This window comes from Triturus cristatus, chromosome 3_2, assembly GCF_964204655.1.
Source record: "Triturus cristatus chromosome 3_2, aTriCri1.1, whole genome shotgun sequence".
Taxonomy (NCBI): Eukaryota; Metazoa; Chordata; class Amphibia; order Caudata; family Salamandridae; genus Triturus; species Triturus cristatus.
The window spans coordinates 1,079,129,319-1,079,143,904 of NC_140584.1; positions in this window are offsets into that span (position 1 = coordinate 1,079,129,319).

Below are 14,586 nucleotides of genomic sequence, written 5' to 3' on the forward strand. Positions count from 1 at the left end.
GGGGTTCGCTGATCTGGTGGGGGGGTTCTGGCTCAGGGATGTGGTGAGCTGGTCGGCAGTGATCTTGTTCCAGCTTCTGCGGGGGACCAGTTGCGGGTGGTGGTGAGTCGTGGTCCTTCTAAAGCTGAAGTGGAAGGATGTATGTCGTTACAACGCACACTTTTACAACGCATGCACTTACAACGCATTTTTTACAACACACAATCCATTACAACGCATGACATTACAACGCAGGACACCACAACGCATTTTTAAAAACTACCTTTACAACGCATTTCCATTACAACGCATACTACCTTTACAACGCATACCATTACAACGCATAATATTAAATTGATTTAAGGTAAGTATTAGATAGTATAGGGGTAAAAATTACTATTCTAACTCCAGGGGGTGCAACAGTTGGGTAAGTGTTGGATAGTATAGGGTTAAAAATTACTATTCTAACTCCAGGGGGTGCAACAGTAGGGTAAATGTTGGATAGTGTAGGGGTAAAAATTACTATTCTAACTCAAGGGGGTGCAACAGTAGGGAAAGTGTTGGATAGTATAGGGGTAAAAATTACTATTCTAACTCCAGGGGGTGCAACAGTAGGGTAAGTGTTGGATAGTATAGGGGTAAAAATTACTATTCTAACTCCAGGGGGTGCAACAGTAGGGTAAGTGTTGGATAGTATAGGGGTAAAAATTACTATTCTAACTCCAGGGGGTGCAACAGTAGGGTAAGTGTTGGATAGTATAGGGGTAAAAATTACTATTCTAACTCCAGGGGGTGCAACAGTAGAGTAAGTGTTGGATAGTATAGGGGTAAAAATTACTATTCTAACTCCAGGGGGTGCAACAGTAGGGTAAGTGTTGGATAGTATAGGGGTAAAAATTACTATTCTAACTCCATGGGGTGCAACAGTAGGGTAAGTGTTGGATAGTATAGGGGTAAAAATTACTATTCTAACTCCAGGGGGTGCAACAGTAGGGTAAGTGTTGGATAGTATAGGGGTAAAAATTACTATTCTAACTCCAGGGGGTGCAACAGTAGGGTAAGTGTTGGATAGTATAGGGGTAAAAATTACTATATTATGCATTGTAATGGTATGCGTTGTAATGGTAGTATGCGTTGTAATGGAATGCGTTGTAAAGGTAGTTTTTAAAAATGCGTTGTAGTGTCATGCGTTGTAATGTCATGCGTTGTAATGGATTGTGCGTTGTAAAAAATGCGTTGTAAGTGTAGTGCGTTGTAAAAGTTGCGTTGTAAAGGTTGTTCCCCGAAGTGGACGCAGCTTTGGTCTGTCCAGTGGAGTCTGGTGGCGTGGCTGAAGGTCCTTGCTGGAGGAGAAGACGGGGTCGAGCGTGTGGCCAGCGTAGTGGGTGGGGGTGGTCACCAGTTGCCAGGGGTTCAGTATATAAAAGTCAAATCCAGGTCAGGAACTGGGGTCCAAAGCCCAGGTGTGTGAGCACAGAAAAAGGTATGGCCACTCAACCGTGTCGAAGGCCATGCGTACGTCGAGATACAAGACCACTGCTTCCTCCCGGATTCTACTTGTGTGTCTTAAGATACTGTTGAGACACCACAAATTGAGAGCAGTATTGCGACCTGGCATGAACCCAGATTGGTCTGGATGTACAAGCGTAGAAATAATTGGGATGAGTCAGAGGGCCAGGAGTTCAGCAAGGATTTTTGCCTCTGCATTTAGCAATGAGATAGGTTGGCATGACGAGCATTGGTCAGCTGCTGTTCCCTTTTTATGTATTATGAATATCGAGGAAAGTCTCTGATCTCTGGGTAGCATACCATGACTCCTGTTCTGTTCATACATCTTTAGTAGGTGATGTAATGTGCGTGATGCAGTAAGTTTATATAGTTCTATTGGTTACCCATTGGGTCCCAGTGCCTTTCTTGAATTTATAGCTTTCATTGCTTGTGTCACTTCCTCCTTCATAAGGTCCCTATCTAGGAGTAGTATTTCTGTAGGCATAAGAGAGGGGAGGGGTCTATTTCTAAGGCTATCAAGGGAGCCTTCCGAAGTGGCCGCCGTCTCTGTAGAGTTAAAACAGGTATAATAGGCAGCAAATGCGTCTGCAATTGTTTGGGGTACTCTGAGACATTCTCTGTCCTCCTATTAGGTGGACAATGCCCATAGGCTTGCTTTTTCTCATTTATCAAGCCGTGCAAGGAGATTCCCTGCTTTTTCTCCTTGTTAATACACCCGGTGCTGCGTCATCTTGTTTGTGGCACTGGCCAATTCTGTTGTCAGGTCTTTATATTCTGGCTCAATATGTGTCACTTGTCTTCGCTGTCTTGTCCTATCAGTTGTGTCTCTAAATCTAAAATATTGCATTCTAAGCCCTCTACCGCTGCCCTCTTGTCTCATTTGTGCTCCACTATTAAAGACAGGGCTTGTCTCTTTAGCTCTGTTTTACATGCCTCCCAAAGTGTCACTGCTGAGGTAGCTGAGTGTTCATTCTCTTTAAAGTAGTGGTCCATCGCTCTGATGAGTTCTTCCTTAATCGCCGGTATTTTAGTATAGAAGGGATTAACAGCAATTGTGTTGTTGGTTCGCTGCCTGCCTACACTATATCGCGCCCAAAGTGGGGAATGATCAGAGATTCCCCGTGCCAAATGTCATACGTCTATGTAACAGGGAAATTGTGGTGCTAATGAAACAAGGAGATTCATTTGGAAGAGACTGCTGTGTGCTCCAGAGTGATAAGTAAATTCCTGCTTGGTAGGATTAAGTGTTCTCCAAATATTATCAGGCCTAGGGTGCTGAGGAACTCAGCCAAGTGAGTCTGTGCAGTATGTATCTTCCTAGATGGCAGTCGGTCTATGTTGTCACACTGTGTCATATTGAAATGTCCCCCCAGCAAGAGCTGTCCCATGGTAGTTCTAGTATAAGGGCTCCCAGGTCTGGGAGATTCGCCCCATGTATCCCCGGTGGGACAGATACAGAGAGGATGTTGATTGTTTCCCAATCCCATGTGCCAGAAAGCGCTGCGTATCTACTTGTCTTGTCCCCCCCTTGTTTTCTCTACAATCAATGAAAGACGTTTCTTGAGGAGTATCCCTGTGCCCCTGGAACCCGAAGTAAAACTGGTGTGTACCACCATTTTGTAGCCCCATCGGTCTAAAGTCTACAGGCATTGCCCATAAGGTGGATTTCCTGCAAGAGGATTACATCGGGGGAGTGTCTCTTTAGAAACTGGAGTAATATTCCACGTGTGATTTTGTCACCCCAGACCATTTACGTTCCACGTCATTAGACAGATTTCAGGGATATTCTTATTCGCCACAGTGAGTTTAGATTGAGGTGTTGGGCTCTCTTAATTCCAGGTCGGTCGAACCTCCCTACTTCAGAGGGTGTATTCTTCTTGGTGTGTTTGTCCATCTTGAGTGGTGTAACATGGTGACTGTCGAATATTAGCTTTATAACGTAGCGCATCATAAGCCCCCTTCCCCAGAACAAGCCCCCATCCGTGCATCCCTGCTTGACGTACCCATTACGGCCCACTCCCCCATCTCAGCAAAGCACCTGTTGTCCCACCCAGCATAGAAAACTCAGGAGACTGCGGACCTCCCACGTACCCAGCCCCCACCCCGAAACGGTTGAATCGCTACACCTCTGCATCAATTAGGATAATAATACAAGAACAGCAAGTGGATAGGGCTTACAACCTCAAGGCCAGAGTCACCCCGAGGCAACATGATCAACCAGCAGTGCATACAGGGCTGGCCCCTCACTATAGAGCCTTTCACTTGAAATCTAACATATGAAGTTGTTTCAACGTGCTATGAGTTTCCAGGAGTGGGCAGCGCCTATTAGACCCAAACAGATTTTAGTCATTAGTTTTCCCGGTGAATTGTGAAGAGGTCCCCCTCGCACCTCGTCTGTCACAGTATTTCCATTTGGTGCCAATGTTCCCCCTCTCTGTTTCCCATGGTGTATCCTGTGTGTAGGGTCACCAACAGTTGGCCATCCGTCAAGCCATGTCCATGCCGCCACCGGTGTCTCGAAAAATCGTGCCTTGTGCTCGGCCTCGATGCGCAACTTCGCTGGAAAGAGCATGGAGTATTTCACTCCCTTTTCCCGAAACGGCTGATTGATTGTTAAGAAGTTGCGTCTCTGTCTCTGCACCTTGAGGGTAAAGTATGGAAAGAAGGTAACTTAGGCATTGTTATAGTGTACTGGTGGAGCAGCACAGGCTGTCAGCAACACCACATCCCGGTCTCGGAAATTGAGGAGGTTGGGCTAGGATAGGACTCGGTGGTGTGCCCACCCAGTACTCTGTGTGCCCTCTCCACTGAGAAGAACTTTGACAGACCACGGGGCTGCAGATGCTTGAGGGTGAGGTCCTCCATGCATGGATCTGCAGTAGGCCCTTACGCCCACTTAGGGATTCCCAGGATGTGAATGTTGTTTTGCCTTGACCTGCCCTCATAATTAAGGGTAGGCGGAGCTGGCGTAGTGCCTCCACGCGGCGCTCCCCAGCATTTAAAAAAAACTCTGTTGGGCTACACTTCCCTCCGCTTTTCTCCACACCGTTCTCTCCCCCCTCCCAAATTATTTAAACATTTAAAAAGAAGGCACTTACCAGCGTGTCTGTCGCCCTCCCTGCCTGGCCGCTCTCCTTCCTGCTCCTCGCGTCTTTCTTCAATGAAAAATCTCCTACGTTGTACATCTTGCGCGTGCGCAGGAAAGTGCCTTCTTTTTTCATTTTTAAAGACTTTGGGAGGGTGGAGGGGCTGGCTAACTCATCTCCGTGATGGAGTCGAAGTTTTGCTTACCTCCGCGTTCGCAACGGACCGTGGAGTAGACAAATCTCCGCAAACTCCGCTGGCGGACCAGAGTTACCCGCCCAGGGTTACTCATAATCCTCTAGCTTCCAGGTTTGTTCTGGTCACCTGGAGTTTGTTAATTGAACCTTGAGGGCCTTGGTGTCTTGAAGAAGAGTTGTTGCTGTGTCCTCAACCTCTTTAACTCTGGTTACCATATTGCGTAGGTCCACCCGCATCAGTGAAACCTCTGTTGTAAAAGTGTCTATGCACACTAGACTTATAATTTTAACTATAAATGGTGCACAAGTGAAGCAGTAATGGAGCATTGAGCAGAAGGGTGAGGTAGTCTAATATGAGCCAAAGGTGGAATATTTGCAGCAACCCTGGGGGATAACATTGACTAAGATAACTCCTGAGGGTGGGAATGGTGGGAGAAGCACCTACATTCCATTGCTGTGTGTAAAAAGAGTAGTCACTAATATCTAATTCAGATTTCCAGAAAAAGAATCACTAAATATTTAACCCTCTAGGTAAAGATTTCTACTGAGAAAATCTGTTAGTATTGCAGATTTTCTGTCATCTTAGGTTTAGGGGTCCTCTGAGACCATTGGTCTTCCAATTTGCACTCTATCCCATATTGGCGAAAAATGTTATTTGTCTCTCTGTCCCGAAGATAGGCTAACAGAGATTGCAAGAATTAACTTTGACTTTTCTGTTCCTTTAGTTTAATTTGTACTCTTAATTATATATAGGTAGTTTGAGATAGAGAGAGATACAGACCCCCAGGTCGAATCTACAACGTGGTTACCTTGTGTGATATGGAGGTAAATGCCTGTGAGGAGCAGGGTGGGGATGGGGGAAGGGGATTTGGCTGGTAGAATTCAACATTTGGCTACCATCACCTGAGAGCCTTCCTGAAGAAAATAGCCCACAGGAGATATTGCCACGCACCTTCAGGAGATATTGCCATGCACCTTCAAGGTTTACATCCTTAAAGAAGAGCACAAGTAAGTTGCCATCCTCTAGTCTTCCACCCACTGTTTTCCCCATTTGAACTTCTAATGACTAATGTGGCTAACCAACCTCACCTTCTGTCAACCCCCTGATGGTTCTCTATTCTCCTGCTCCAGTCGTCCTCTGCCTTCACTATTTCCATTATCTCTCGTCAGGTGCTAAAACAGTCTGGGATGTGGGAGTTGGAAGTGTAGGTCTTTACAACTATATATACCCTTTCTAGACTCTTTCCTCCTGTACCCCTCCTTGCATCATCTCATACCTCTTTTACTATTCAGATCTCCCAAACAATCCTTTCTAAACTCTTCCCTCTGATTCTTTCCCCTCCACCTCCTCTTTACTCATCCTAAACCTCCTCCTACTGCTATAAACTCCCCACCAAAAAACTTTCTAGACCCTTCCCTATTCTATCCCTCCACTATTCCTTTTCAATCCACATAACAGACTAACATGTCCACCGCTCAAATTAATTTCCTATTTTCCTATACTAATTCCCCACTAATCCTGTTTGGGTTCCAGAGTAGCATGCTACAGGCGAAAAGCACTTTAATACATCATCAGGGGTAGCAAGCTCTAAATAAATGTAAACTCTTCACTCTTCTATCCCTCCACCTTTTTCAATACAAATAACAAACTCACATGTCCACCGCTCACATTAATTTCATATTCCCCTATAATAATTCTCCACTAATCCGGTTAGAATGCTACCTGCCAAAAAGCGCTTCATCACCTCATCAGGGGTAGCAAGCACTATATTAATGCAAACCCTTCACTCTTCTATCCCTACACTATCCTTTTCAATCCAAATAACAGACTAACCTGTCCAATGCTCAAATGAATTTCATATTTCCCTATACAAATTCACCATTAATCCTTTTTGGTTTCCAAAGTAGCGTGCTACTCAAGCGCTTCAACACCTCATGAGGGGTAGCAAGTGTTATATAAATATAAACCTTCCCTCTTCTATCCCTCCACTATCCTTTTTAATCTAAATAACAGACTAACATTTCCACCACTCAAATTAATTTAATTTTTTCCTATACTAATTCACCACTAATCCTTTTTAGGTTCCGGAGTAGCTTGCTACTAGCCGAAAAGCACTTTAACACGCCACCAGGGTTAGCTAGTGCTGTATAAATGCAAAAGCTTCCCTCTTCTATTCCTCCACTATCCTTTTCAATCGAAATCGCAGACTAACATGTCCACTGCTCAAACGTCTTTCATATTTTCCGATACTAATCCACCACTAATCCTTTTTGGGCTCTGGAGTAGCATGCTACTTGCCGAAAAAGCTCTTCAACGCCTCATCAGGGGTAGTAAGCACTATATGAATGCAATTACAATTATGTTGTATGGTTTAACATGTTACTTGATCTGTTTGACCAACAGGAGGACATATCGGACACACAGGGTGTATATCTCACTGTGATGGGGGATTTAAACTACACTTTATAGGGCATAATGCATGTCAATGTTCTAGTAATGCAAAGCTCATAAGCAACGGTCCATCCCTACTTGGAATGTCAATGGGATGGGCAACAAAATTAAGAGAGGTTTAGCAACTTCAGATGTTAAGTGTCTGAAACCGGATGGTGTCTTGCTGCAAGGGACGCATCCCAAGGGAACCCAATGTCACTTCCTGGTCTGGGGGCATACACTATTATAGCACATGCAGGGTTTACGCTGGGATCAAGGGGGTGGCTATCCTAATCCAGCAGTAACCCCCTTTTCAACTACAAAAATCTTGGCTAGATCCAAATGGGACATACACTGCTGTCCAGGGCATTTGAGGATGACTGAATGTCACTATTGTTAGTGTCTATGCCCCTGGCTCCAAAAATACACTTTAAATAAACTCACTTAAATTCTGCAGGAAGCTGAATCCTCTCTACACATCCTTGCGGGTGATTTTAACAAGGTGATGATGCCAGACCAGGACAGAGAAGGGGCAACACTCAACCCGGGTAGGACCACATCCTTGGCTCATTTTGTGGAAATAATGGGGCTCACAGACCTATGGAGGCGACATCAACCACATGATAGAGGCTACTCCTACTTTTCAGGAAGCACAAAGTGTGCTCAAGACTGTATTATGTTTTCACACCAGCAGGTGAGGTGGGCACGATACACAAAGCTGACTACCTAGCTAGAGGCTTATCTGATCACTCTCCACTCTGCATGAAGATAGGGCAGAGACTAGGAACTGGAGACTAAATACCTGAGCATTGAGGGATGAGACCACCTTACGAGAGATCCATTTAGAATCCAACCTCTAATTCCGAGAAAATAAGGATTCTGTTGAATCAGCCACTTTATTCTGGGAGGCATAAAAGGCAGTAATGTGTGGCAGGATAAAGAATATTATCGCCTTCAAGCAAAAGAAGCTTGTTAGAGCTGTTGAGGATCTTGAGAAACAACTCCTAAAGGCGGAGGCAAGAAACGTGCGTGCACCGACCCCCCCTAATGGTGGGACAGGTTGAAGCCCTGCGAGTCGAATAATTAGGTATGGCCACTGATGAAGCACACAGCCAAATGCTAGCTCCCCAACATCATCTCTACAATGTTGATAATACATTTGGGTAATTGTTGGCCTGGCTGAGCTGCCATGAAATGGAGATTTGATGGGTCCACCGGATAAATGGGGTGGGGAGCACTCTGCATACCACAGATAGGGAAAGAACTGAGGAATTTGTGAAATTTGAATAGACCCTTTTTAAAGACTGCCCCTTAGCGGATAATGCACAGATAGAAGGCTACCTAGCTGACATAAACTTACCAACTCTCTCTGGTGAGGACCGCATGGTCCTGGAAGCGGATATCACCCTTGCTGAAGTCCAGGCTGCCATATCTCAAGTAAACTTGGGCGAAACCTCAGCGCCCAAAGGCCTCCTGGCTGAATTTTTTTTAAAGCAGGTAGACATCCTGGCTCTCCACTTGCTTCAGCTATACCTAACAGCAAGGGAAGATGAAATCCTCCCACTTGACTTGTGCAGAGCCACGATCATGGTCATGCATAAGGCCAGGAAAGTACCTACCACCTGCAGTTCTTATAGGCGGATTTCACTGATCAATATAGAAACAAAGGTTCTGGCCACTATACTGGCTACTAGACTTATAAGGGTTATTTCTTCCTTTGTACACAAAGACCAGTCCGACTTCATACCCAAACGTTCCACCAGAGGGAATTTTCGAAGGCTCCATAACTGGATGATGAAACTTCAAACTACATTAGATCCTCACATATCTGTCTCCTCGGACACTAAAAAGACCTTTGATGTCATACACTGGCCTTTCATGATACAAGCTCTGAGGACAATAGGGTATGGACCACAGTCGCTGTAAGAGTCAATGGAGCCTTGTCGTCAGAGATCCCTATCCGGAGAGGGACTTGTCAGGGCTGCCCTCTATCCCTCCTCCTGTTTCTCTTTAATCTGGAGCCACTAGCATGTGTGGTTTGTGCACACCCACACATCAGAGGTTTCCAAATAAATGGCTTACCGATCCCAGAAGAAAAGATCTCACTATACGTGGATGATATCCTGCTATATCTGACTCGTCCGATGTAGTCGATCCCCGCAGTCCCCCAAATCTTTGAGCAGTATGGGGCCCATTTTGGGTATACAATAAATTGGGACGAATCCGTTCTTTTCCGGTTGGAGGACATTATGCTTGACAGATCTTCCTGGGAGACTCAGAGTTAAACAGGAGGGATTCCGATACATAAGGGATCTATGCCACAATCGAGCATGAGAGATATATAGAGAATATAATGTTATGACTGTGCTGGCCGAATTGCATATCGACGCTGACCATCGGAAGAAACTCCCCCTAACAATATTAGGTAGGGCAGCGATGTTTAAAATGATCACTGTCCCCAAATTTTTATATGCCCTACAAAAACCCATCACAAAATCCCCCGCCGAAAATCAAATACTGAACTTTGGAAAATACTGTGGAATGGCAGACACCCTAGAAAAGCTATCCAAACACTGCAGCACAATTCATACAACAGGGAGATAGCCCTTCTGGATAACAGGACTTACTACTGGGCATCCCATTTAATAGCAATAAATGATCGGGGCCATGTAGATGGTAATCACCAGATTTATGCATTACAAAGGACGCAATTTCAGACACGCCCATACCATTTTTATCTCTATGGGGGAGAAGGAGCGAGAAGCCTACTGCTACCCAAGTGACTCTTGAAGTGTGGTGCAAGGCTAGCAAATGTCTGGGCTGGTCATTAAAGATCACCCGGGAAACTCCACCATGGTTGGTATGATGCCTTAAAGAAATAAGGAAATGGAGGGGGGTTGCAGCCTGGGACCATATTGGTATCTCAAAAGTGGGTGACCTGATTGAGGGGGTTGCCTTGATGCCCTTTTCGTCCCTCCAGAGTAAATTTCAACTCCATACAGAGAACATTATAAATAATTAAGATTGCCAATGCCTGGAAAGCAGAAAACATCCCAGCAGACCTCCTGGAGTATACACCCTTAGAGGGTAGGCTTTTAGTGGGAGAGATACAAGAGAAAGCAGTCTCTTGTGTATATAAAACCATTAACAATAATATACCTGACACCCTATTGAAATGAAGGGTCAAATGGGAAACCGATGTTGGTGAACTAGAAGATATAGATTGGATAGCAGCATTTATGTTCCCACAGAAGGTTGCAATTAAATCCAGACTACGACTGATCCAGCTCAAAATCCTACATAGGACTTACTATGACATAGTGCACCGCCACAAAAAAAGTAGAGAAGGTTCTCACGAGTGCCTTCGATGTATGGGGCATCAAGGGAACTTTCTCCACATATTATGAACATGCCAAGTCAATCTCACATTCTGGCAAAATGTACTTCTGGACCTAAGCACAATATTAGGGACGTCAATACCTGAAGACCCTAAGTACGTGCTTTTAGGCATACCAAATGATCTAGACTTCCCACAGATAAAACTAATATTGTGAAATTGGGGCTTAGTGGTAGCAAAAAGGGACCTGGCCAAACATTGGGGAACCCCAGACACACCTGCCATGGCTGAATAGAAATGGGGAATGGACCTCTATATGGCATTAGAGAGAGTAACATATAAGAGCAGGGAGTGCCCTATGGGCAGCTCCTCCATGAAGGCAGAGGAGCACCGTCCCACTGCTCTTTATTTTATTTTTCCATACTGAGGCAGTTTTGTTTACCTTATGGGGCGAGGCGTGGATGGTCTGTCGTCACAGCCAGTAGGGAGAGGAGTGGTTGGTGCACTTAAGTGTGCATGGTAGGCCGACCAAATATCCTTGCGCTCTTAGAATTTCTCCACCCGGATGTATTGCACAGCTGGATGGAGAACATGCCAAACGAGGCTACTCAGACCAATCATGATGCTCTTGTCATGCTGGTGATTTGTTTAGGGGAGTCTGGGAGCCTGTGTGTGCCCGTGCATCAACAGAAGAGGATGAAGGAGAGACGGCGGACAGAAAGCAGGTAGGTGAAATTGTATTTTTTTTCTACCCCTTGCCCCACCCGTACAACTGGGATGCCCGCAGACATTTCGCAAAGTGTTGGGCTGCTGGATCGCACACTATGGACTTGATGTGCATGATGATGAAGATGATGATGCTTTGCCTTTATCCCAAAATCATGAATGTGAATAATTTGACTTGCCATGCCCACCAATTTGCTGTTGCAATTATGTTCTTTCTGGCATTGTTATCATTCACTACTGTGGAAATATTTGATGTAGTACTGTCCTTCATCTAAGTTTCTTTGTTTGTACTGGGCACCCATTTGTGCCCCTTTTGTTATGAGCTACAAAAACCAATAAGAAAGTTTTAAAAAAATAATGCTGTTTGTAAACATGATGTTACAAAATCCCAAACGGCCCCTATTTGAAAAATATTTTTATAGGGACAAAATGTTAAGAAAAATATCAGGAAGCAAATATTGCTACAAGATAATCCCATGAATTGTAGACAATCCACAAGAATAAATATAGGCCAGTGAAAAAATCTCCATGATCACCACTATCATCATTTTCACTACTAACATTACCACCACCACGGTTATCAGTATTAGAACGACCACAACAACCAACACTTGCGCGCACAACGCATTTGCCTAAACCACACATATAAGTGGCTAAGGCAAATGCTCTGTAGTGTTCAGGATAGGCGAGGACTCGAAACAGGAACAGGAGCATCGGAGAGGGAAGTGGACATGGACAGGTAAGTGCGGTTGGGGCCGGGTCTGGGGTCGCTTTCAGGGGCTGGCAAGTTTTTAGGGCTCAGGGAGGGGTCGGTATTTTAAGGAGTGTGCACGTTTTTAGGGCTCAGGGCAGGAGGAGGGTGTTGGGATAGCTTTAAGGGTTGGGTATTGGGGAGTATTTAAGGAATGGGGCGTATTTATGTCTCCGGCAGGGGGGCAGCCAGGGGGTTTGTAATTTAGGGCTCAGGGCAGATGGGGGAAGGGAGGGGATTTGTAATTTAGGGCTTATGGTGGGGGGTTAGGTAGGGGGTTTGTCATTTTGGGCTTAGGGTGGGGGTCAGAGGAATGGCGAACTTAGCCACGCATAAACCCTTACCATTCATGCATTTACCACAAAATTGCATGGTAAAGGCATGCGTGGTAAAGGAATACGTGGTTAAGTCGCATTCGTGGTTTAGGCTGTATGGTAGAGGCATGCATGGTTGAGCTCTGCATGCCTCTATCTTACAACCCTATTACAACTACCATTGCGACCTCCACAACTGTCACCACACCACCATTAACACCATCAACATTACAGGTACCATTAACACCACTATTGTCATCACATTCCATTATCATCACCATTATAACTAACAACTTTAACACCACATTTACCACTATTATCACCATGTTGGACTTGACACTTTCTGTTGGGTCATCCCCAAACTTTCTGCCTTCACTTTTCTTTTTTCTGAACCGTGTGGCTGACTTTTAAGACTTTCCGTACTTTACCTGTGCTAACTCGTGCTAAAGTACTTGTGCTCTCTTCTTTAAACATGATAAAATTAGCTTACACCCAATTGGAAAATTGTATTAATTCTAAGTCCCCAGTAAAGTGGCACTACATGTACCCAGGGCCTGCAAATGAAAAGCTACTAGTGGGCCTGGCGGCATTTATTGTTCCTGCCACTTAAGTAGATTGTAAACATGTCTCAGGCCAGTACATGCAGTTTTAAACTGCGATTACGTCCTGGCAAAATAAACTTCTGCAAGGCTAAAAACTTCCTATGTCACTAAACAGACTATTGTGCAGGGTGCACTGTATTTAAAAAGTTCAACATGTACTTTTAAGTTTTATATGTCCTGGTAGTGAAAATTGCTTACATTTGTGTGTGCACTACTGCAAAGTCTACTTCTCCCATAGGATAACATTTGGTTACCTTATTACATTTAATAAGTGATAACTTTCAATTGACAGCAAGTAGGAATGTCTAACGAATTGTAATTTAAAATCCTGTTCAATAGGAAAAACAGATTTTGTTGGAGTGTGGTTTATTAGTAGGTGTATGTAGCTACCTACCACTAACTATAAAACCACAATCACAATATAAGGTCCAGTCAAGGTCTCAATAAAGTATTCCCTTCCTCAACCCTTGGTAGCTGGCTGCTAGCAGGCAGGCTTAACTTAGGAGACAGGAGTGTAAAGCATTTGAACACACCAATACATTAAATAAGTAAGACACAACAGGCAATACAAATCCAAAACCAATTAATAAATATGGGTCATTTTTTTATAATTAAAATTACAAAAAAATGACAAATATCCAATGTAGGGGACCAGAAATATGAATTTCTAAGGATTAAAAGTTCAAATAGCGCTTTGAAGCAAATAGCGCTCAAAGGGTTAAAAAAGGTCACGCTAGACTGGGACAAAGTCAAGAGTTCAGGTCACCCACCAACTAACACTTTTGCACCTACTTCATGAAGTGTTTCTTGATGCAGAAAAGTGGTCCACAGCACTAGCCAAGGGTTCAGAAGCTTTGGTTTACCTCTTGGGTTCTGGGACCACAACACCCACAATGCACCTGGTCAATCAAAGTAAAAGCCAGGTCAAGCTTGTCAGCTGGAGTTGTCTTCATAGCTGATGTTGCAGGTAGCCCTTCCAACACTTGTCCACCTGTTGCTGATCAGGAGTCCACTCCTTATCTTAGACAGGCAAAGTCCTTTTATTGTGAAGCATTGTGAGTGCAGCAGGTGCAGTCCTTATGAGTGCAGTCCTCTATGTACAGTCCAGTGGTCCAGCAGGGCAGTCCTTCTTCTCCAGATGTTTCTTTTGGGTCTTTGAGGGTCCACAATACCAATCCATGGTTCCAGAATCTCCGAGTTGCTCCTTGGGAAGTAGGGCCTACAAGACCTACAATGCTTTTGCCAAATCCTTAAAAGTCCACTGAACGCTGTCCAGCTGGGTTCTTCTTGATGAATTTGATGCAGATGGAGCGCTTTTAACCTGTTGCTTTTAGGGAGTTCACTCTTTCAACTTTCAGAGCAAGGCAAAGTCCTTTTTGGGCTGAAGACCAAAGTGTGCAGAAGCTGCAGTCCTTGTGAGTGCAGTCCTCTCTTGTGCAGTCCAAGGGTCCAGCAGAACAGTCCTTATTTGTCTTGTAGTTTCAAGGCAGGGAACTGAGTTGCTTAGTAGCGCTCTCAAATGAATCCAGTGTTCTTGGGTGACAAGCAAGTGAGTACCCCAACCAGTGGGGTGTAGTGCGCCACCCACTGGTATGACAAATTCCTCCAATGTGTGGCATATTCTTGTCCCAGAAAGCACTATTCCTTAAAAATACA